At 37.8% G+C, this 22,693-nt stretch overlaps 1 pseudogene across 1 annotated transcript; it reads left to right on the plus strand.

Moving 5' to 3' along the window:
- Nucleotides 1–5,074: 5,074 nt before the first annotated feature.
- LOC311615317 (alcohol dehydrogenase class-3-like) lies at nucleotides 5,075–22,469 on the plus strand (annotated as a pseudogene). The gene is made up of 2 exons: nucleotides 5,075–6,194; nucleotides 22,347–22,469. The product of its transcript is annotated as an alcohol dehydrogenase class-3-like (transcript).
- The last annotated feature ends 224 nt before the right edge of the window (nucleotides 22,470–22,693 follow it).

Raw genomic sequence — 22,693 nt, forward strand, 5'->3', positions numbered from 1 at the left:
CAAATAGTAAAGGCTGCCTGAGGAGGGATGTCAAAGGCATGAAAGACAGTCTTAGCTTCTCTGTCATCGCTTTGGTTTTCAGAATTCCCTGCTCCCTCCCTTTGAAAGGAGCTATCATTGTCACATGGATGCAACTGGAATATTGTATCTTGAGAGGATTGTCCCAATGTACGTATCCTTTTTTTCCAACGATGAAAAAATCACAAAGAACAAGAATGGAGACAGACTATTGTCCTTTAGGCTTAAAAAACAAACAAACAAACAAAACACCCAGAAGTGTCTTGCAAAGAGCTGGAACTTGGTTCTGTCCATGTGCCTCAGAGAGAGTGGATGAGGAAATGGCCTCCTTGGCCCTGACTTTACCCACTTATGTTACTCATGAAGGTGTTTTTGCCACAATGTGAATAAACTGCCACCTTTTGGAAGAGGGGCTCATACGAAAGTCTGCATTCCCAACTTTTCTGGAAACAGATCTATGTTCTGCAGCTGTGGCCACTGTCCTGAGACCAGGTCCTGTTGGCCAGGTCCTGTCACTGGGAATCAGGGCACTGAGGTGGAGTCTCCTCTCCCCCCATGCCCTTTTACATTCAAGGACTGAGCTGAACTCACTTGGGGGAGGCCTGGCAAGGGTAACAGGTATCACAGATGCAAGGATGGAGAATGGAGAGGTGGACTCTGCTCGGTCCCTCCCAGGGTGAGGTCAGTCAGATGAAGGCCAACCAGCCCACCCCACAATTGGGTGAGATAGCGTCCTCTGTGTTCACCTCTCACCCCGTGGGCCCAGCCTCTCCCCTCAGCTCTGGGCAGCCCTCTGCGTTCCATGACAGCACTCTCTGCCCTCACATACTGCTCACCCTAGATGAGAAGGAAAAGAGCAGTTGGCCCAAAGACAACTACACAGAAAGATAGGGTTCATGGCTGGTGAGTACAGTGGTGGTGGCAGGAGCCTCTCCTGCCTCCATGGCAATGCTAAGAAACAGTGAGCCAAGTGGTAAGGAGCAGCTAGCAAGGGAACTATAAGGAGTGAGGGGTCACGGACTGGGAGAGGAATTTCATACTGCCAGTTTAAGCCCGTTTTTATGGGCAGACATACCCTGAGGGGTCCCGAATTGTAAGAAGGTGCAGGCCAGGCTAAGGGACACCCCCCACACATTGCACGACTTTATGCACCAGGCCTCTAGTTATTAATAATAGGACAGGAGCAAAGGAAAGGCCAGACATTATAGGCATGTCATTTAAGCAGCTTCACCAGGAAGCTGAAACTTTGCACTCCACAGGGAACCCCAGCTTATTTCCTGCAAAACACTGGGGTAGGGATCCAACAAAGGAAAGATAGATGCATGCCCAGTAAAGTTGGGGTGACATAGGGCTGTCAGTCACACCTGAGAACAGAAATAATTAACCAGAGTGGGCATGTCTACTGCAAGCATGTGGAAATTTGGAAACACATAATCTCCTATGCAAAGGAATGACCTCTCTTGTGCTCTTGAATCTCTCTTGATTTCCTTGCATTCACCTCTATAGCCCATGGTCATGTGGACCCACAGGCAATGGGTTATTTACTGCAGCTGGGAAAAACAAGCTAAGCTAGGCTGATGCTGGGCTGGACCCAGCTCCAACTTGAAAAGAAAACTCTGCACTCTCTCTGATTTTCACTTTATTAAAGCCCCAGCTACATTTCTTTCACAGCAGGACAAAGGGAAATGGAACTTTGGAAACCCAGGGGTGTGATTCCATGGAACTACAGCCTTCTATTGTATATCATCTTCCCATGTGAGCGTCACATAATTCCTTTCCTTGGGATATTACAAGAAATCCACCCTCACTCACAGCCTGAGAGACAAGACCCTCTCCCTTCCATTAACAAAATGAAAGGGATAATCTTTATTGTCTGCGAACACCCTTTGATATCTGTGTTAATTTAGCTAAGGTAAAGAATGGGGGGTCCAGTAAATATAAAAAAATGTTAGGTAATGTAGTGGGTATTGTTGAATGTACAATGTAGTTTTTAAATGCTTCAGATAGGTTCTAGGAATCTTTCTACTGATTTACTGCAACTATTTTCTAACACACATACAAGAAATGGTATATTAACATGGAAATAATTTTTTCTTAGTTCTTTCAAGTTTCTCATTTCTTATAAAAAATGTACTTGCTTACTCCTGATTAGCAACTTAAGTTGTTCTTTTTACTACACAAACTATACCTAATATTTAACATAAAACATAAGACATGACATAAGACTATTCCTCTCCCAGCATCTGCAAAGGAATTTAGTTACTGAGATTATAGAAATATCATACCAACATAGTCCTGCCTATAACATCTGCATGAAACAAGGATCTAAAGCAATCTTTTATAATAAAGGTCTAGTGAATTTTCATTTTATTTTAACCTGGCTTATATTTATGTGCATTTATATAAATCCATGTAAAGTATGCAAGGTCCAACAGATAACCACATGCTAGCAGTGACTGTTAAGAATTGTATTTCAGGAGAGGAAAAGGCATGCTTTTGAATTCAAATATTGTTTTATATTTGCCAAGTTGTTCTACAGCTTTCTTATGTAACCTTTTGTTGAAAGCCACTTGTGCCTTGTAACAATGTGGTAATATAATTCGTAATTATTTAATTATAGCAATCTCTGGCAGACAAACTAGAGAGCAGCCTAGAATCAGGTTGAAGCACATGAGAAGCACAGTTTATTTATATTTATGGGAAACTCAGTAGTAAAACTTAGCCTAATAAAGGACCAAAGTTGCTGTCTTTGCAATCCACAGTATATGTTACACATAAAGGCCACTTCAGCAATTATTCATGAACACAAGAGAAAGCCCCAAATTTTCAAGTCCACTTTTTAAAAAGTCATTTAATAAGGTGATAGTCATAAATAATCCTATATAATAAAAGCCTAATGTGCTAAATGACTGGTTCATTGTTCAACCAAAGTGTAATATGCTAATGATATGCTAAGGCCTCTCAACTGCTTGCTATGACATGCACTGACCACCTGGGGCCAATGCTCTGACCAATAGGTTAGCTTACTGCTGGGGCCCTGCAGATTGGGATTGAATGAGATGGGCCAGACATGCCCTAGAGCCCCCTGATCATACACTGGTGGGGTCTCTCAGCCTGACCTGCACCCTGTTGTAATCCAGGACCCTTGGGGGATGTTGGAGAGCCAGTTTTGGCCTGATCCCACAGGCCACTCCCTTTGGGAGGGCACCAGATGCAGGGCTCATGCTGGCAAATGCTGCTGTGGTGTAATGAGCCTCTCCCAATCAGGACTGATTGGGTGTGAGCCTGCAGCAGACGCAGTGGGGCCAGGTTGAGAGGGAGCAACAGGTAAGAGCTGCAGGTGGCATTGGACTGCTGGTTTTGGCTCAATCCCTTCAGACCATCCAGAGGAACCCCACCCCTGCACAGATTCATGTACTAGGCCTCTAATATACTAAATAAACCAATTCAACTCATTTGAATCAAAATTTGGAAAGGGAATTAAACATTAAACTGGAATCTTATAAACAATTTCATATAATTATTCCAGGTATGAGAAAAAAGGTTTTCAAATTATTTTATCAAAAATTTTATCTAACAGTTAACTAGGATTCTTACCCAAATAAAACAAAAGAACACATTAGAATGAGCACAAGCAAAGAGAGAAAGCAGAGGAATGGAAAAATACCAAAAGGAACAAGACGTGTGCCTAACCTGCCTCACTGAAAATACTAATAGCTACTTCAACAACCTGAGGAGTAGTTTTCTCTCAAGATGAAAGCTTAGCCATATCTTTAACTCTGCAGGTATTGGATAATCTATCAATAGAGTTTAAGAGATTAATACACACTCTTAATTAGAAGAAAAATTAGCCTACAGGTAATGAAATACTTCAATTTACTAGGTTGACAAATATAGTATATCCATATAAGTTCAGCATAATGATTGCAAATGAGATATAATAATTTTTTAAAAAAATATATTTTATTGATTTTTTACAGAGAGGAAGGGAGAGAGATAGAGAGCCAGAAACATCGATGAGAGAGAAACATCGACCAGCCGCCTCTTGCATACCCACTACTGGGGATGTGCCCGCAACCAATGTACATGCCCTTGACCGGAATCGAACCTGGGACCTTTCAGTCCGCAGACCGACGCTCTACCAATGAGCCAAACCGGCTTCGGCAGATATAATAAATTTTTAAAATATTGATACATTATTTTAACACTTTGTATCTGATTACTAATATGGTGTTTTTGATAAAATATAGATATAACATTATACAATTATTATTAAAATTTATTGAAATAAGCTATATCCCAAACACTTTGATTGCATGTCTGAATCAGACTTCACAACAAACCTATGAGATTGCTAGCAATAACCCCCTTAAAAACTGAATAAACTGATAGACTTATAAGTTAAGTAATTTAATCAAAATAACATAGCTAATGCTAGGTAAATGAGTTCTTCCTACATGCCCATAATGTGGTATGGATGTATGTATGTATGTATATTTATAACATGGCAAACAATAAAGACATAATGTAGAAACATAAGTCTGTGAAATATTGGTGTTCCTAGTTTATATACTAAAAAAAAACAAAAGATTATAATGTGGAGGCATGTAACAGAGACAATTCACAAATGTGTTACATTGAGGAAGGTAACTTCTATATCAGAATCCTAATAGTGATTCTGATGTTCAATCTAGTTGGTGAACCACTTGAGCCAAAAGACTCAAAAGTCTGTTAGTTTCCCTATGCATTATATTCTGTGAGACTGCTATATTGACCTTCAATTGGGTAAATTTTTTATTTATAATAAAATAATAACATTAAAATATTTACCATTTCATTCATATTTCTAGAACACATCCTTATATGCCTTAATCATCTCATTTGATCTTATAAGGGGACTAAGATAAGAATACCGGCTTCTTCTGATAACAATACTGTGATTTATTTTCATAAATAAATTCGTATAAAATTAAACAACAAAAAAGATAGTGAGGCCCACGCGTGCTGACTGTGCAGCTATCCCGATGCTCACACGTGCTGACCTGCATCGGAAGGCATGGCTAACCAGGTGATCAAGTGCAAGGCAGCTTTTGCCTGGGAGACTGAAAGCCTCTCTCCATAGAGGAGGTAGAGGTGGCTCCCCCAAAGGCTCATGAAGTTGGAATTAAAATTATTGTCCCTGCAGTGTGCCACTCTGAAGCTGATACCGAGTGGGGCAGCTCCTGCAAGGAGTTTTCCCCTGATCTTGGGTCACAAAGGTGCTGGAATTGTGGAAAGTTGACATAGGAGTTACTAAGCTGAAAGCAGGTGATACTGTCAGCCCACTTTACATACCTCAATGTGGAGAATGCAAATTTTGGCTAAATTCTAAAACAAACCTTTGCCAGAAGGTAAGAGTCACTCAAGGAAAAGGATTAATGCCAGATGGCACTAGCAGCTTTACTTGCAAAGAAAAGACAATTTTACATTACATGGAACTAGCACGTTCTCTGAATACACAGTTGTGGCTGACTCTCTGTTGCTAAAATGGATCCCTTAGCACCTTTGGATAAAGTCTGCCTCCTGATTGTATCATTTCCCCTGGCTATGGTGCTGCTGTGAACATTGCGAAGTGAAGCCTGGCTCTACTGGTGCCATCCTTGGCCTAGGAGCAGTTTGATTGTTGGTTATCAAGGGCTGTAAGGTGGCTGGTGCATTCCGGATCGTTGGTGTGGACATTATTAATAAAGATAAATTTGCAAGGGCCAATGAGTTTGGAACTTGTGGATATATCAGCGCCCAGGACCTCAGTAAACCCATCCAGGAAGTGCTGGTTGAGATGATCGATGGAGTAGTAGATACTCCTTTGAGTGTGTTGGCTATGTAAGGGCCAGGAGAGCCACGCTGGAGGCCTGCCACAAAGGCTGAGAGGGTCAGCATGATGGTAGGAGTTGCTACTGCTGCCGGTGAAGAGATGGCCCCTCCGGCTTTCCAGCTCTTCACAGGAGGCGGTGGAAAACCACAGCCTTTGGCGGATGGAAGTGTGTAGAAAGTGTCTCAAAGTTGGTGTCTGAATATATGTCCAAAAAGATAAAAGTTGATGAATTTGTAACCCACAATCTTTTTTTTTTTTTTTTTTTGATAAAATTAACAAAGCCTTTGAACTGCTGCATGCAGGAAAGAGCATCTATGCTATTGTGAAGTTTTTTGTTTTTTTTTTTAATGGTAGTACATATGTCTCCTTTTTCCTTTTTTTTTTTTTTTTAAATATATTTTATTGATTTTTTACAGAGAAGACGATAGAGGGATAGAGAGCTAGAAATGTCGATGAGAGAGAAACATTGACCAGCTGCCTCTTGCACACCCCCTACTGGGGATGTGCCCGCAGCTAAGGTACATGCCCTTGACCGGAATCGAACCTGGGACCCTTTAGTCCGCAGGCTGACGCTCTATCCACTGAGCCAAACCGGTTTCGGCTATTGTGAAGTTTTAAATTAAAAAAAAAAGAAAAGAAAATGTGCCCAGTCTTATAACTGGGTCATGTGAGCTTATTGGAGCAGTCAGACAAGCTCTGAGAAGCACTTACAAGTTCGCAGCCTCTTAGATGTTTGGTAACCCATTCTAGGGAAAATGTTTTCTGTATAATTAATATATCTAATCAAGGCAAGGCTAATACAGAAATAAATCTGTTTTCTTGACTTTTTGAATAATTGCTAGCTCCTTAAGGAATTTTTAACAGAATAAAAGTAATTTCTGAAGAAAAAAAAAAAAGATGGTGAATGCTATCTCATGAGTGTTCCTATTTGCTTAACTTAAGTCTTGCCTTATTTTTCTTTTGCTTTGAATAGTAAGCCATTATTTGCAACACTTTTTATATTTATCCATATCTTAAATATCTGATAAAACATAAGCTTCCATTAAAATAGTTAATAATAAGACTTTTGGTCTCTATCAACTTCCAAATCATTAATGATTATACTAAATATATCTTAAGATTGTTATTTATATGGAACGTTATTGAATAGGAAGAAAAGACGATTTGAATTTATAAAGCAAACAAACTGAACACTACTGATAAAAGTCATAATATAAAATATCACACAGTTTATGATGCAAATAGAGAAGTCTTTCTTCAACAAAGAAAACTTCAGTTATCACTGCAGATATATTTCAAAGTACAAAACCTGGTTATCCACTAAGGAAAAGTGATGTTCTCTATGTGTTAAAAAGACGAAGAAGCAATGATAGATCAATTGTGGAAAACAAATATAAACAATCCAGTATAAATTACATTTTGTTGTATTAAGTTTTGTGTGTGTGTGTGAATTGCAAAAAAAAGAAAAAAAAGATCCTCAGTAAAGAAGTTTAAATCCTTGCCATTTTTATAATAGTCCCATTGATAATGGGTTTTATTAGAAGATTGTTCTCCATATTTCTCATGTTTCTGCATCATATAAAATAATAGAGGCACTGATATTGTTTGTTTCAGAATACCTTTACAAGGTATTTTGGAGGGTACAGCTGTGAAAAGACTAAATAGCCCATCCCTCATAGGTTTGCTTATAACCTTTGAAATTATAGATACTTTCTCTCTCTCTGGAGCAAAGAATAAGCACACTTATTGCTGAGTATAAGAACAAAGTTCCTTTTCTATAAAGTAATCCATCAAATGTGCAGGTATTTCCTAAATCTCTTCATATTATCCTGTGAAAATTGGGGAACAAGAAAACTGACACAAGAAAAATATTGTTGTCATTGCTACTACAATTTCTTCCAATGTTGTAACAAGATGTACTTTGATTGATGCACCTCTTGCCAGACTCACCAAGAAACAGAGAGAGAGGACCCAAAAAACAAAATCAGAAATGAAAGAGGTGAAGTAACAACTCATCCCACAGAGATACACAGAATCAAACTGGACAACCTTGGGAAAAAAAACAAAAAACAACTTATTCCTAGAAAAATACCATCTCCCAAAACTCAATCAGGAAGGATCAGAAAACCTGAATAGGCTGATAACTGCTGGTAAAATTGAAGCAGTAACAAAAATAAATAAATAAATAAATAAATAAATAAATAAATAAATAAATAAATATCAGCAAATAAAAGCCCTGTTCTGGATGGCTTCACAAGAGAGTTTTATCAAACATTCAAAGAAGAACTAACACCCATCCTCCTCAAGCTATTCCAAAAATATTTAAGAGAAAGGAACACTTCCAAGCTCTTTCTATGAGGCCAGAATTACCCTAATTCCAACCAGATAAAGACATAGCAAAGAAAGAGAATTATGGGCCAATATCTCTGATGAACATAGATGCTAAAATCCTCAACAAAATTCTACAAAATCGGATCCAGCAATACATTAGAAAGATCATACACCATTCCCAAGTGGGATTTATTCTGGGGATGCAAGGCTGGTACAAAAATCAATGCACATAAACAAATTGCAATACAAAAATCACATGGTCATATCAATTGATGCAGATAAAGCATTCAAATAAATCCAACACCCTTTTTTGATAAAAACTCTCAGCAAAGTGGGAATAGATGGATCATACACAACATAATAAAAGCCTTATATGATAAACCTATGGCCAAAATGATATTCATTGGGCAAAAACTATAACCATTTCCTATAAGAACAGTAACAAGACAGGAATGCCCACTTTCATCACTCCTGTTCAGCATAGTACTGAAAGTGCTAGCCATAGTGATTAGAAAAGAAGAAATCAAGGCATCCAAATTGGAAAGAAAAAATAAAGCTGTCATTATTTGCAAAACAACACGATATTGTACATAGAAAACCCTAAAGATGCCCCCCAAATTACTAGATTTAATAAATGAATTCGACAATGTAGCAGGGCATAAAATTAATACCCAGAAATCTATGGCATTTTTATACAACAATAATGAACACTCAGAAAGAGAAACTAAAAATAAAATCCCATTTACCATTCCAACAACAACAAAAAAATAAGATACTTAGGAATAAACTTAACCAAAGAAATGAAAAACCTGCACTTGGAAAATTACAGGAAGTTGTAAAAAGAGATAGAAGATTTATGCTCAATTAATATTTGACAAAGGAGGCAAGAGCATACAATGGAGTCAAGCAGTCTCATCAATAAAGGGTTTTAATATATTTTTATTGATTTTTTACAGAGAGGAAGGAGAGAGATAGAGAGCTAGAAACGTCGATGAGAGAGAAACATCGACCAGCTGCCTCTTGCACACCCCCTATCGGGGATGTGCCCGCAACCAAGTTACATTCCCTTGACTGGAATCAAACCCGGGACCTTTCAGTCCGCAGACCGACGCTCTACCACTGAGCCAAACCGGTTTCGGCAATAAGGGGTTTTAAAAAAATTGGACAGATACATGCAAAAATAAATTAAACTAGACCACCAAAATAAACTAAAAAAATAAAATCAAAATATATAAAATACTCAAATGTAAGGCATAAAGCCATAAAAAATCCATTGACAGCAAAATCTCAGACATCTCTCACAGCAATATGTTTACCAATGCATTTCCGAGGGCAATGGAAACTGAGGAAAAAATAAACAAATGGGACTATATAAAAATAAAGAGCCTCTGCACAGCAAAAGACATCATTAACAAAATAACAAGAGAGCCCACTGCATGACAGAACATATTTGCCAATGATACATCCGTTAAGGGGTTAATCTCCAAAATTCTTAGGGAACTCATACAACTTAACAAAAAGAAAACAAGTAATCCAATTAAAAATGGGGCAAAGGACCTAAATTGATACTCCTCTGAAATGGACATACAAAGGCCAAAAGGCATATGAAAAAATTCTCAGATAGGGTTAGTGTTAGGGGGACTAATCATCCAAGAAATGCATATCAAAATGGCAATAAGGTACCATCTCACACATATCAAAATGGCTATCCATCAACAAATAAACAAATGACATGTGCTGGCAAGGATGTGCAGAAAAGGTGGCAACGCAGGCTGATGTAGCCTCTGTAGAAAACAGAAAGTTTTCTAAAAAATTAAAAATGGAACTCCCATTTGACCCAGTGATCCAATTTCTTTTTTTTAATATATTTTATTGATTTTTTACAGAGAGGAAGGGAAAGAGATAGAGAGTTAGAAACGTCAATGAGAGAGAATCATTGACCAGCTGCCTCTTGCACACCCCCCATCAGGGATGTGCCCGCAACCAATGTACATGCCCCTGACCAGAATCGAACCTGGGACCTTTCAGTCCGAAGACCGACGCTCTACCGCTGAGCCAAACTGGTTTCGGCCAGTGATCCCATTTGTAGGAATACACACTAAGAAATCAGAAACACTAATTCATAGCAGTGCAATTTTCAATAGGTAAGAATTGGAAACAGCCTAAGTGCTCATCAGCAGATGAGTGGATTAAAAAGGCTGTTGTAAATCTATACAATGGAATGCTATGCAGCTTTAAGAAAGAAAGAACTCTTACCATTTGCAACAGCCTGGATGGAACTGGAGAGCATTATGGCAAGAGAAATAAGCCAGTCATATTAAGATAAGTATCACATGATCTCATTCATTTGTGGAATTTAATGAACAACATGAACTGATAAAGAAAAATAGACTCAGAGATATAGAATCATGGAATAGACTGTCAAACCTCAGAGAAAGGGCAGAGGAGGGTAGCAGGGGGCAGGGGGGAAATGGAAGAGATAAGCAATGAACACATGGATACAGACAATAGGCCTGACGTAGGGGGCAGGGGTCAATGGGGAAATAATAGGATATATATATATATATATATATATATATATATATATATGTGTGTGTGTGTGTGTGTGTGTGTGTGTATATATATATATATACATACACACACAATACTTTCAATAATAATTTAAATATAAAATTTAAAAATAAAATAAAAATTAATAAAATCATAAAAAATTGAAAAGGAAATGTCCTTTGTTTCTGACGCAGTTGTTTCATGTCTTCTGCCATGAAACTGTTGCAAGCTAACTAGACAGCTTAGTAGGGTAAAATCTCAGAACCTTCCCAGTTCTTAAAATTTTCCAGATATGAAACTTGATGCCTTAAGCACAGTTTTAAAATGAAATTTGAAGCTCATACTCCTGAAATAATAGTTTTTAAGTTTAAAGTGAGGCTTTGCCAATTATTATCTGTATGCTCTTGAAAGTGTCATATAATTTCTCTAGTACTCATTTACATTATCAGTAAAATAGGGGTAATAATGTTTCTCCTACATCTTAGAATTGTTGTGTTGAGCTAAATGAGTGTTTAAAGACTATCTAGAATAGTAGCTCATTTTTACTAGATGTTTACTTAATGCTATTATTTATTACGTTTTATAAAATTGTGAAAATAGGGGTATAAAAAAATATCCATAGTACACCATCAATTTTATATGCTGTTATTTTTTGGTATTTTTTAATGTTTTGATTTTATATTTACTTTCATAATAATTAGTGTACTAGGGGCTCGGTGCATGAAATTCATGCATGGGGTGGGGAAGAGGGTGTCCCGAAGCCCAGCCTGCCCCCTCTCCAATCTGGGACCCCTCGAGGGATGTCTGACTTATCATTTAGGCCTTTCCCAGTAGGACATTCCTCTCACAATCCAGGACTGCTGGCTCCCAACTGCTCACCTGCCTGCCTTCTTAATTATCCCTAACCGTTTCTGCCTGCCAGTCTGATCATGCCTAACCACTCCCCTGCCAACCTGATTGATGCCTAACTGCTCCCCTGCCATCCTGTTTTCCCCTAACTGCTCTACCCTGCAGGCCTGGTCATCCCTAACTGCCCTCCCCAGCAGGTCTGGTCGCCCCAACAGCCCTTCCTTGCAGGCATGGTTGTCCCCAACTTCCCTCACCTGCCAACCTGGTCACCCCTAACTGCCCTCCCTTGCAGACTTGATCTCCCCAACTGCCTTCCCTTGCAGGCCTGGTCCGTCCCAACTGCCCTCCCATGCTGGCCATATTATGGTGGCCATCTTATGTCCACAAGGGGGCAGCCATCTTATGTGTTGGAGTGATGATCAATTTGCATTTTACTATTTTATTAGATAAGATAGAGGCCTGGTGAATGGGTAGGGGCTAGCTGGTTTGCCCTGAAGGGTGTCCCAGATCAGGGTGGGGAATGGCCTGGGCGAGGGGCCTGTAATGCTTTGCAGGCTGGCCATGCCCCAGCAACCCAAGTGGAGGCCCTGGTATCTGGGATTTATTTATCTTATACAATTGAAACTTTGTAGCCTAGAGTGGAATCAGGCCTCCTGCTTGGCTCAGTGGCTGCAGCCATTTTTGTTGGAATTCATTTATCTTCTATAATTGAAACTTTGTAGCCTTGAGTGGAGTCCAGAGCCCGCCAGGGTATGTGGAAAGTGTGGCTTCCTCCATTGCCAGGGAAACCCAAGCCTCCTGCTTGCTTTGTGGCCACAGACATCTTGATTGGATTAATTTGAATACTCACTCTTGATTGGCTAGTGGGCATGGCTTGTGGGTGTAGTGGGGGTAGTTTCATTTTTGCATGTTCCTGTCCAATTTTCCCAACACCATTTATTGAATAGACTATCTTTATTCCACTTGCTCTTGCCTCATTTTTCAAATATTAACCATAGAGGTGTGGGTTTATTTCTGGGCCTTGTGTTCTATTCCTTTTATCTATATGTCCATTCTTATGCTAGCACCAGATTGTTTTTATTGCAATGGCCTGTAGTATAGTTTGACATCCTGTATTGTGATCCTTACAACTTAGTTCTTTCCCAAGATTTCTGCAGCTACTAAGTAGTATATTTCTTTTTTTTCTTTTTTTTTAAAATATATTTTATTGATTTTTTACAGAGAGGAAGGGAGAGAGATAGAGAGCTAGAAACGTCGATGAGAGAGGAACATCGACCAGTTGCCTCTTGCACACCCCCTACCGGAGATGTGCCTGCAACCAAGGTACATGCCCTTGACCGGAATCGAACCCGGGACCTTTCAGTCCGCAGACCGATGCTCTACCACTGAGCCAAACCGGTTTCGGCCAAGTAGCATATTTCATAGATCTAGAGAAAATATTCTAAAATTTCTATGGAACCAAAAAGAACCTCAAATAACCTCAGCCACCAAAGAGAATATTTTAAAGTTTGATTACATTGATTTTATTTAGGTTCATTGATTTCGATGAATAGACTCATGCATGGTTTGAATCCTGGCTCCATAAACCTTACAAATGGAACAAAGCTCTAACACAGAAAGTAAGTGCAGGAAGCTATCAATTGTCAATACTATCATGAGAGTGCATCAAGGAACCTGGAAGGCTGATGAACCTTGAGCTTTAACAGGGCTAAAGCTATGCATTGATTGTTCTGTGTTGAGACAGCAATGGCCCAAAGCAATTTCCTGATAGCCTCAAAATAATTCTTTACTGATCTTTACTGATCTTTGAGATGGTCTGTCTGCTACCTGTTTGCTATGTGTTACTGAGGGCAAGATGTGTATTAAAACTGAATAAAAAGTGGATTGGCCAGAGTTTCGGTGTGTGCTCTTCATGAAAGAGATACCCCTGGCCCACAATGCCTTCTAAATTAATATTTTTTGTATAGCATTTTCATTTGTGCATGGTCCCTTCTTCAGATCCTAAACCCTAACCCATAAAAAGGTTGAGGCAAGTTAGATCATCAGGATGGCCCAAAAGTAATAAATTTTGATAAAGGTGCCATGTGTACCTGGTTTATTGGGAAAATTCAACTCTTTGGGCCATGAACATAAACTAGTGACTTAAGTTGCTTTTAATGATGTTACAACAAAACCCCCTTTTTATTATTTTATGACAGTCCACCAGACCCCATAACTTTTTGCACTCTTTCAATAAATAGCATCACCCAATCATATAGCTAATTCAAAGTCTTCACTATTCATCCTTCATAGAAATTTAGATTTGTGGTTAGATGGAGTTGAGCTGCACCACACCTTCTTTATGGGCAAAATTTTCTATGTTAAAAGCAGAAAGGAGTAATAAAGAGGCAGTTTAGTACATGGGATGTGACTCTGCTCTCTAAGTTAGTCTACTTTGCCATCATACTAATGGGTTCCTCATAGGGTATGCTCATGGTATTCATAGGGTAATCTTAAGCTCTACCCTTGCTTTTCCTGATGCTGATGACCTCTCCTAAAAATAAGTATACTAATTTCCCTTCATTTTTTCTACTAGTAGAAGTCTCTGATTCTCCTTTTGTTCAGTGATGGTGAGGTTTGACAATTTCTGCATTTTAACTTATATACTTGAGATATTAATTCAGAGGTCACATTTCCCCCCCCTTTTAAGGCATAATTTAAATAGTTATCCAAGGACAGCTCTCATCCTACTACCCAAACTTAACCAGAACATTTCTGTCCAGAAAAATAGCATTTCCCCTCAATTACTATCCTTCCCACAGTGAATTCTATTTTATTTTCAAAATTTTATTTTCTTCCTCAGTCTTTTTATAGATTCATATTGATTATGTGGGGCACTATTGAGTGATAGTGACTAGTGTTTAGGAATTTTCTGTTAGTCTCTGAAGTTTTAAGGGCAGCAATTGGTAGCATGTGGGTAGTTGAATACTTTGTGGTTTTAGCTTTATTCCTCGTCTATCATCCTTTAACATTTGAAAGAGTCCAACAGAACATTCTCTTACAATTATACCATATTAATGATATAATAAACATAAATTTAAACATTAGATGGTATGCTGTTTGAGCCTACTTTTGGAAAAATCCAAATCTACAAAATGTTATACTGCAAAAGGATTTTCTAATATGGTTAATTTTCCAGACTTTTCCCATAATCAATGAACCTGTTATTGTTCTGTTGTCTCTACTTGGTACCAATGCACATGGCCAAATGCCTGGACAGGGTGAGGTGTGGCAAAATATGCTGGGTTTTGTTTGTTTGTTTGCTTTACTGATTGTCATTTTATTTATTTTAACAGCAACAATAGCACATTTATTATGCATTTAATTCTATTTATCATTTATCTTCATGCCAATCCTAGATAAATTTTCCCCATTTTTCCAGCAATATTAAGATATAGTTGGATTATTGCATTATTCAAATTTAAGGCATACAATGTGATTTGATATGCATACACTAGAGTATATTGTAAAATGATTACTACAATAAGATTAATTAACACATTTTTTATCTCACATAGTTACCATTATTTGTTGCTATTGATGATTTTGCTATTTTAAATCCACAACTCTTCAAAAACTATAAAATAAATTTTGGTAAAGTAAATTAAATAGAAAAAAACTTTCATTGAGTGTTTCAGATTTGAATAGTAGATTTCATTATAACAGATAAATTTCAAGCGCACAAGTCCTTTGTTCTGAATTATCACATCACATTCTAAATAGTTTTGAATTTGTAAATGTTCAATACATCTCCCCATTATTTAAAAAACTGAATGCACATCCACTTCTATATACCCATTCATGACAAATAAAATTTCAATAGAAATTTTCTAAACACTTTAGAGCTAATATAAATAGAATAAATAATTATTTTGTATTAAGTAAAAATGTTCTCATTATGATGTTTCTGTATGTTCTTCAGTACCTAAGGCATTAATAAATCCTGAGGTAAAATAAAATTTATGTCTTAGAGCTTGGAAACATAGAAGGTGATAGGAAGGTTGTCACAGTGAAATCAGAATACAAATCAGTACTTGGGTAGTTTGTCTTCCACTTATTTTGCTGAAAACAAATCTAATTCCCAGCAAGGACTGCTAATCATCAAAAGACATAATCCATTTTTTCTTTTGTCTGAATGTTATTTCTCCATGGGTGTTCACCCACAAAAATCTATGAACCTTTGGTTCCAATGCAGCCCTAGCCTTCCAGCTGTGTTTGTGTCTATCAGACTGCATCACCCTCACATTAGGAAATATATCATTATGCTTTTATCCCAAATTGATGCAAAGTGGCCCTGTTGTAAAGGAGGCCACAAAAAGAGTTCACAGAGTAATTTCTTTTGCTTTCATTTGTCACTCTGAGAGTATATCAGGCAAATTCTTGCCTTTCTGATTGGTGAAGAGATGGGCAAAGAAATCAACTTTCTTAACTCCTTTAGAAGGATGTAAAATGTAGGTTAAATTCTCATAGTATAATTGACTTGAAAAACTTATCTGCAAACCCCAGGGGAGAAAAGATGATGAATGAGTATCTGTGAAACATGTAATGGTTTAAGTTATCTGGTAGCTCTGGACAATAACATATGTCTTTTTTATACACATTGCCCACATTTCTAACTGCTATATTATGCAACTGTCAGCTACATATCATTAGACATGATTTTGAAAGCCAAAAGAATAATATTTCATAAAATCAAAACCAGAAAGTAATTTAAAAGTCAATGACTCCCACTCTGAAAAAAGTCTTGACCTCAGCTTTCAAAAAAATAAAAGAGCTTAGACTTAGTCCCAATGTTCCTATGTAAGATTTATTGTCCATATTTTTTCTTAGTATTTTAAAAATTATCTCAGTGAATTATAAAAGAATCTTAGTGCTAGTACCTTGGACATTAACATTCTTTCCTTCAAAAATTGCTAAATGCTTTTAAAAAATAAGGCAACAAATATAAAGAATCCTTCTAATAGAGATCCCAAGAGTGAAGTTTCCAGAAGGAAAAGGCTGATCTTTCTTGAGCTTCTTTTGTATGATCAAAACCTGAGCTAATTGGCCTATTAGGACACAGTCTGATCAATCTTAGGGCCCCTAGAGAGCCTGCCTTATGGAGGAGGGTAAATGGATTAAAGAGAAACTGAGATTACTTGGAAACAGAGAATGTCACTTTAAAAGGAGCACCTTTACAATTATAATAATAAAGTACCTGACAATACAAACTTAGAATTGGGCATACTTTGAAGTAGAAATGTTAAAGCAAATACAATTGATTCACAAAGTGTTACAGAAATATAACTATGAAAGGAAATGTGATAAAACTTCCAGCAATTAATTTAAATTGAAGTAGGAAAAGGAGACATGGATTAAAAATTTTGTGTTTTTGTTCTAGCCCTGCCATTTACTTCTGTGATGTTCTTGGAGACTCCAGAAATGATTGTTGGTATTAACCTCAGGTCAATATTTTAGTCTATCAAAATTATTTTTTTTCACTTAAACTAGTAACTCTCAAATATATTTTATTCCTCAGGTTTATTTTATGGGGAATTAAAAAAATCTAATTTTTTATATCCAGAGAGTCCAGTGCAAATTTTAGCACCCAAAATAGTGTCATTGTAATTGAACTAGGACTTCACTTTCTTGTTAGAATACTTCTCCTGTGTTGAAATACAGAACTCTGCCCAGCTTAAATACACACTCCTCACTTATGCACTTTTATGTACCCACCTCACATTTACATCAGACATTTTGAAGAGGTTGGTCATAAACAGTGAAGAGAAAAGTGCCTTTCCTAGGCTTTGCACAGGCCTTTCCACATCTTGGTTTTCCTGAGATTCATTCCTGTTCCTGCTTGACCTCATTCTCATGGACATGTCCTTTCCCACACAACTCTGAATCTTCAATTCCTTTCTCTCTCTTTTTTCCCCCCTCCAAATCATGCTCATTATATCTGATTTCTGCTACATTCAAACATTGAACTATCATCATAAGAGGTAGAAAAACTTGGGGTTTAAGAGTATGCAGGCTTCACAGTTATTAAAATATGGATTGAAATCCAAGTCTATCAATAACGAGTAGTAATTATTAAATTACTAGAGGACAGGTGCACAAAATCCATGCAAGGAGGGGGGTGTCCCTTACCCCAGCCTGAACCCTTTCAAATCTGAGGCCCTTCAAGAGATGTCTGATTGCCCATTTAGGCCCAATCCTACTGTGACCGAGCCTAAATAGGCAGGTGGACATCCCTCTCACAATCTAGCACTGCTGGTTGCCAACTTCTCACCTGCCTGCCTGCCTGATCACCCCCTAACCACTCCCATGCCAGCCTGATTGATGTCTAACTGCTCCCCAGCCAGCCTGTTTGCCCCCAACTTCCCTCCTTTGTCGGCCTGGTCACCCCTAACTGCCCTCTTCTGCAAGGTTGATTGCCTCCAACTGCTCTCCACTGCAGGCCTGGTCCCCCTCAACTGTCCTCCCTTGCAGGCCTAGTCCCTCCCAACTCCCTACCCCTGCTGGCCATCTTGTGGTGGCCATCTTGTGTCCACATAGGGGCAGGATCTTTGACCACATGGGGGTAGCCATCTTGTGTGTTGAAGTGATGGGCCAATTTGCATCTTACTCTTTTATTAGATAAGATAAAGGCCTGGTGCACGGGTGGGGGCCAGCTGGTTTGCCCTGAAAGGTGTCCCAGATCAGGGTGGAGGTTCCCTTGGGATGTGTGCAGCCTGGGTGAGGGGCATGTGGTGGTTTGCAGACTGGCCATGCTCCCTGGTGACCCAAGTGGAGGCCCTGGTATCTGGGATTTATTTATTTTCTACAACTGAAACTATATAGCCTGGAGCAAAGCCAAGCTTCCTGCTTGCTCTGTGGCCATAGCCATTTCTGTTGGGATTTATGTATTTTCTATAATTGAAACTTTGTAGCATGGAGTGGAGACCAAGACATGCCAGGGCTTCAGAAGCCTGTTTTCCTCCATCACCGGGGAAAATCCTAGCCTACTGCTCTTTCCAGCTCTGTCACTGCAGCCATTTCTGTTTGGATTTATTTATTTTATATCATTGAAACTTTGTAGCCTTGAGTAGAAGCATAGGCTGGCAAGGGCAGGTGGAAAGCTTGGCTTCCTCCATTGCCAGGGAAACCCAAGCCTTCCTTCTGCTCTCTGTGGCCACAGCCATCTTGGTTTGATTTATTTGCATACTCACTTCTGATTGGCTTCTGGGTGTGGCCTGTGGGTGTGGCTTGTGGATGTAGTGGAGTGATGGTTACTTTCCATGTTACTCTTTTATTAGATAGGATTTAACTTCAAAAATGACCAATTTCATATATAATTATATGTATGACTATAAATATATGGATATATGTATGAATAGCTACAGCATTATATCAATAATTAAAAGGTTAATAATGGTAATTAACATTATTGTCCCTAGTTATCCATGGGAGATTGATTCCAAAACCCCCAGGAATACCCAAATCCTTAGATGCTCAAGTTCCTTATTTTTTTTTTTTTAATATATATTTTATTGATTTTTTACAGAGAGAAAGGGAGAGAGATAGAGAGCTAGAAACGTCAATGAGAGAGAAACCGACCAGCTGCCTCTTGCACACCCCCTACTGGGGATGTGCCCGCAACCAATGTACATGCCCTTGACTAGAATCAAACCCGGGACCTTTCAGTCCACAGACCGACGCTCTACCGCTGAGCCAAACCGGTTTTGGCTCAAGTTCCTTATAATATAAAATGGTGTAGTATTTGCAGATAACTATACTTGCACATAAGCAGGGTGTGTCCACACATCAATGTGTGAGAAATTCACATTTTGCTTTTGAAAATATCTGTGTGTGTTTTTTTTTCCCTACAAATATTTCTAATTTGTCATCAGTTGAATTCCTAGATGTGAAATCCACAACACAGAGGAGTGATTGTATTAAATAATGTGTACAGAATCTAAAATATAAATGTTGCTTAAATTGCCATTGCTATCTCCTGAATCATCAACTTTAGTCTTTCTCTCAAATCATTTTAACTTTAACACATTATTCCCTTAGCAACATTTATTTTCTTATTTTTTGGTTTCAGAAACTTTGCATGCATCTTTTCATCTTTATTTTAATCAGCGACCTAGTAGTAGAGCATTTACTGAAACAAGTTTATCTTAATTAATTTGCAACACACTTTCAATTCTTATATAATTTATTTATTTGTGTTAATAAATGTTTGGTGAATTAATTCAGTTGTAAAAGATGAATTTTGATCACTCCTGGATGCAAAAGTAATCTGGGATACCAGTCTATCAGATTTTAAAAGGTCTTTAAGTTAAACAAATCAATTATCTTCCAATATGATTATCTTACAAGCTTATGTGAGATTTTCTAAAAAGTAGAAAAAGCTTAAAAATTTACTCACATATATAGCTAAAATTAATAGAATGCACTGGCCTCTTTTTATTAAAAAAAAGAAAAAAGAAAAGAAAGAATAGTTGGAAGGGGATGAAATGCCAAACCCTGAAAACAGATTCAAGTATATCAAAATGGTAAGAAGTAAAATCCAAATTTGTACAGATTTAGACAAATTTTGGACACAGTAAGATCATAATAGAAGTAATGAATCATATTTTGCATTCTCAGTTTTAAGTGAATGTTGCAAAATTACACTTTGCCAGATATCTCTAGAGATCTCAAGGACTTTCTTTTCTTTTTCTATATATATATATATATATATATATATATATATATATATATATATATATATATATATATATATAAAATTTACTTTTTACAGAGAGGAAAGGAGAGAGATAGAGAGCCAGAAATGTCGATGAGAGAGAAACACTGACCAGCTGCCTCCCACCCCCACCCCCCAATCGGGGATATGCCCGAAACCAATGTAAATATATTTTTTAATTGATTTCAGAGAGGAAGGGAGAGAGATAGAAACGTCAGTGTGATAAGAGAATCATTGATCTGCTGCCTCCTGCATACCTCTCACCAGGGATCAAGTCCGCATCCTGGGCATGTGCCCCGACTGGGAATAGAGCCATGACCTCCTGGCTCATAGGTGGATGCTCAACCACTGAGCCATGCCAGCAGGCTCAAGGACTTTCTTATTTGTATACAAACACACACACACACACACACACACACACACACACACACACACATCAATTTCCACAGGTTCTCTACTGCACCGATGGGTATAGCATGCACTGATGGGTATAGCAGTTTCCTCAAGGTTGCGTTCTACTTCCAAGTTCCTGAGATCTTATCGCACCAATATTGAATAATCTATTGTCTTGATTTGCCACTAAAATAGCTCTTCAACTATATACATCCCAATTATTTCCATAGTACTTAAAAAGGGGACTACGCAGGAGTCACAATGCCTACCTTTCTAAAGGATCTCTTTCTCTCTCTCTCTCTCTCTCTCTCTCTCTCTCTCTCTCTCTCTCTCTTTCTCTCTCTTTCTCTCTCTCTCACATTACTAGTTTATGTTCTGCAATTTCTCACATGCAAAAACTTCATTCTAGGAGGTCTCCATTCCACACGCAAATCAGCTTCTGCAGATAGACAACTGTGTGTTGCCAGTCACTCATTTTTCAGCCAAATATGTAATTCTTCATCTCACTCAGCTGGGGATATCCTGCTATAGATGAAGACATTGAGCATTTTTATCACTCAAAGCAAGACAAATTGCAGAATTATTCTTGCAACATTTCCTTTAGTCTGTTTTTATTGTACTTCTTCTTGGATAGAAAGCACAAACATAGGTCATTTGGTGTGTGAGAGTTTTATTGGACTGATATCAAAAGTAATGAATTGCAATCTTAGCTGAATTCAAGCTTGAACAAAATCCACAAACCAGAACCCCAAACTAGAGAAACATTTCTGGTAATTTGACTATAATATAATTGATTGCAAATTATATTTACTGAAAAAAGTATATGTATTTATCTGTGAATAATAAAACTTGAATACTATTTAATAAAATTTGAGTCACAACTATGGCTGTTTACAAGGCAAAAAACCTGATTACATACTAAACCTATATAAAAATCAATGTTAATGAAATTTAATCATTCTGAATTGGCCTAGAAATCTGTGTCAATACTAAAAACCATGACATCAGTTTTCTCCCATAAATGGCAAGTATAGATTTTAATTAGTTTCTCCAAACCTTTTATGACATGTTTTCTCCAATATTGACCTGTGTATTTTCTGGGCAAATTTTGAAAATTTGTAATCCAATGACAATGATGTTAAGGAAATGTTCTGTATGAGTGAATCTCTTGTAACTTTCCCTGTCTTGGCAGTGTGGCACTGACTGTCCTTCATGAAAGACTGTATTCATAAGGATGTCTATAAAGCAAACAGCCTTGGAATATATAGATAGCATTTATCTCCAGTGCAAAGGATGTATTTCCTCATAGACTGTTACCTCCAAAACTAAGAGCAGGTGTACCTACTGCCATTTATAGAAGAATTAGGTTCTCTAAATTCACAGCTCTCCTGAAATGCCACCTCCTTTTAGTGTAATCATTTACTAGGCCAATTTGTGTCACTACCATAAGACTTAGATTCAAGGTAAATCTATGTAAATGTGCATATTTTTGTAATGTTTGCTCTGCTATGAATAACAGTTTTTGTTTTATGACCTAAAAGTCACTGTCTTCTGCTAAGATCCATTAAACTATGACAGGTTTTACTTGTTATTTTTCAGAATCTAAGACCCTTTATAGTTCAAGACAGCTTTTTAGGAGGGGATTTGGAGGCTGACAAAGACATCCTGAAAAAGGATCTCACAGGCTGGATAACAAGATTTGAGGGGAATCCAGGTGGTTAATAGTGAATATGTAGTTCAATTACTTAAACAGGAAGGCCAGTAGGCACATTTTGCTCTGATGCTATGGTGGCCTATATAAGAAAAACAAAACTTAAGGCTGTAAATGCTTAAGGTTACAATATCAATAAGCTACCGCGTTTCCCCGAAAATAAGACATCCTCCGAAAATAAGACCTACTTACAGGTTTCCTTCTGAGTGAAATATAAGGCATCCCCCCAAAATAA

This window comes from Pipistrellus hanaki, assembly GCF_964339955.1.
Source record: "Pipistrellus hanaki genome assembly, chromosome: 2".
NCBI classification, from domain to species: Eukaryota; Metazoa; Chordata; class Mammalia; order Chiroptera; family Vespertilionidae; genus Pipistrellus; species Pipistrellus hanaki.